Raw genomic sequence first — 3,309 nt, forward strand, 5'->3', positions numbered from 1 at the left:
AATGAAGGAGATATTATGGCACATAGTAAATACAAGGGCTATTACTATAATGATAATATGATACCTTTCTTACTAAATTATATACCTCCAAGTATTTGGCATATAAAAGTGATTAATATAGTGTTATTGAGTAAAGAGCCAAGCTGAGGAGGGAGGAACACAAGTCTTCCAACCTGATCCACCCCAGTATTGGTGGTTTATTGCCTCTATAGATGTTATAAATTGCAAGGAGTCAAATTCAAGGCTACAAGAGACAACTCCATTTCTCTCATTTTCTCATGATAAGCAGTCACAAAGACAAAAGAACTTGAGTTTAAAGGGAACTCAATTTATTAAATGCCTAGCAAGCTCTAGGTTTTTCACATACAAATATGTCATTCAATTTTCACAACTGCCTACAAAGTAGTCATTTTTATCCTCATTTCCCTGGGAGTATAAATACCCTGCTTAAGCTGCCCCACCTTATGTTAGTGAGAGATTTGAACTTGGGAACCTTCTGACTCCACTTGGCCCTGTGTGCTCCAAACTCAAAACTGCTATTAGAGAATATGTAACTTAATTATGTCAGGGGATGTTCCCCATGGTGAATATGGCTGGGAGAGGGCACTATCTCAATTTTTTTTTATTTGAAATAACCAGATAGGTCTGTGTATAGGGACCAGGACTTCCAGGAAACTTACAAATATGTGAGAATTCATGCACATTGTGAGATGAACTTCTCTAGTGGCTCCACAAAAATAGATCCCCAAACACAGCATGGTGCATTTTGGAGCCGGTGCTCTAATTCCACTGTGGTTCTGTGCAGCTATGCAAATGATCTCCGAGCTTGGTCTTGAATCAACTCAGATTCAATGCAAATGCTATAAGCAGTTCAGAAATAGATATGAATATTGTACACGGTTTGTGCTCCTAATTTGTAAGTTCTCTTATTCACAACTGGGTTCATAAAACACCTTTATAATTCTGGTGAACTGATGGGAAATACAGTTTGCTTGATCTTCATAAAAATTGACTTCAGGAAAGGTTAATTTGGAGTTATAAAAGGACTAAATCTTTTCCTTAACAAGCTTATTTCCAGCCTAACAAATATAATGAGCTAATTAATAAACATGAGCTCAATTTGGGCCCTCTTACTGTAGCCAGGCAGTCAGAATTTCACTTAGAGAGTTACAAAAAAGACAAGGAGAGCTTTATTATTGAGTGCTAAGTGGAGTCACCTTCCTTTGTATCTGCTTCTTTGTAGCATTCCTATTATTTAAAGGCCAGAAGCTCGTATCTGACACAGGGGATGTTGAGAACTTGGCCACAATACCAAATGGAAAAAGGGATCTTTAATTACTTTCCTGCACCTATCAGTTCTACAAGAGAAGCGAGCCCTAGGATAATGACACAGACACCCTGAAAATGGGGTCTTTGTGCTTCTCTTTGATTGCTATAAAATGCACTGACATGTTTCACTGCAAATTACTTCTTAAACCATTAACCATAACCTAATAAAGAGGCATTTTGACAGAATAAAATAGGAAAGGTTATTTTTGTATAATGAAAAAACATTTATGAGTTGATATAAAAATGCAGTTCAAGTGAAACAACCTGTCCGCTTCGGCACATCATACCTGTGAGGTGAGTTCCTGCTTAGAATGACTTCAGCACTGTTAAATCTTTTGTGATGTGAGCTGGGGAAAATCACAAATTAACTTTAGAATACATTATTTGAAAGGACTTAGTAGTGGGAGGGCTCAAAACATTTGTAACAACGGAAGTCATCAGTATTTTGGAGCTGCCCCGTACAGTAGTACTTGAGAACTGCAGTGCAGCTGAGCACGTTAGGGCTTCTCAGACAGTTTCTTCAGGGGAGGACTTTGTTTTGGAAAGGTTGTGCCCTCAGGCTCCAAAGTTAGGATTCTTGACACCCTCTGCAGAGGGCAGAGCCACTGTAGGATGTGTGAGGTCCCAGGGAAATAACGTTTTTCAAGGTTTCTGTCTGTATATCCAATTAGATACAGATCTACTAAATTCATGGGTCTGCGTGAGATAAAGTGATTTGCCAATGAAGATTTAGAATACTGGGCAGAGAGGAGACAGGGACTTATTTATCAGTTTGTGCCCAACTGGTTCTGGTGACGATCTGGTGTCCAGGGGTCGTCTTTTTTTGTTCACATCCCACAACCATCACTTCGTGTTCTCTTTGTGAAATGCTTTCTTTTTAACTAATTTCACCCCTGTTATAACCAGAAAAAGGGAATGGTGCTGTTACTGTGCATAAGACTGACTTGTCACTGTGGTAACCACAGTAGCGGGCATAATGGGAGAGTGTCCTGAATGCAGGTGACAAGAGTGGCTTTGTGTGCACAAGGCATGGACTGTGTCACCTGGAACAGTGTAACATACTGTCAGAAGGGCCCTGAGGAGAAGGGTGTAGACACACACACACACACACACACACACACACACACACACACACACAGAGCCTGGTGTGTGGTGTAAGCCTAGGAAAAGGGGGCAGGGAATGGTGGAGAGTGAGCTAGTCACTGTGTGCTGGCAGTGGAGGTCACAAGGGTTGGGTTGAAGGTGGCATCCTGGTCAGAACTAGATGGGCAGGAGCTGATGCATAGGCACACTGTTCATCTCATGGGATGGCCAAGACCCCCACAGCAGATGCGCCCATCACAAAGGTGACACACCCATGATCAGCACCCTCCGGAACCCTCCGCAGGCCAATACTCTGCTGGCCGGATCACTCTCTTAGAACTGTATCCTCTGCAAGATACCCAAAAGGTAGAGCTCTTTGGGACATCGGAAGGATTCCTGATGTAGAGGCTAGAAAGAAATGAATTAGGAATGTTTTACAGCAGAGAAGTGGAAATTGAGGCTCCTGTGGTCCTGGTTCAAATGCGGAAGATGGCCCTGCTGCCCCTGCTGTGTCCTGGGCAGTGGAACAAAGTGCTTTTCCTGTCTGGTACCCATGGAGGGTCTGGTCCAGTCCTGGCTGCTTCTCTAGAGCAGCACTTCCAAAAGCACAGAAGAGCCTGTACCAGGTATAAGGGATCCTAACAGTGAAAGCAAGAGTTCAAATGAACACTGCTGCAAGGAGCCTGACCCTTGGGTCTGTTGAAGAAGCCTGGGAAGGACTGGGGCAGAAATGGGCCACCTCTCAGCCTGGATCCTTGCCCAGCCAAGCCCCAGGATGTCTTTGTGCATGTGCTGTTCCCACCTGTTTTTTTACCTCCATGAAATGGTTCTATATCTGCTTTAGGCTTTCTGCTTCTACACAATGAACACAAAGTTGTTTTCGTTTTTTGTTTTTTT

This window comes from Octodon degus, unplaced genomic scaffold (assembly GCF_000260255.1).
Source record: "Octodon degus isolate 3935 unplaced genomic scaffold, OctDeg1.0 scaffold00115, whole genome shotgun sequence".
Lineage (NCBI taxonomy): Eukaryota > Metazoa > Chordata > Mammalia > Rodentia > Octodontidae > Octodon > Octodon degus.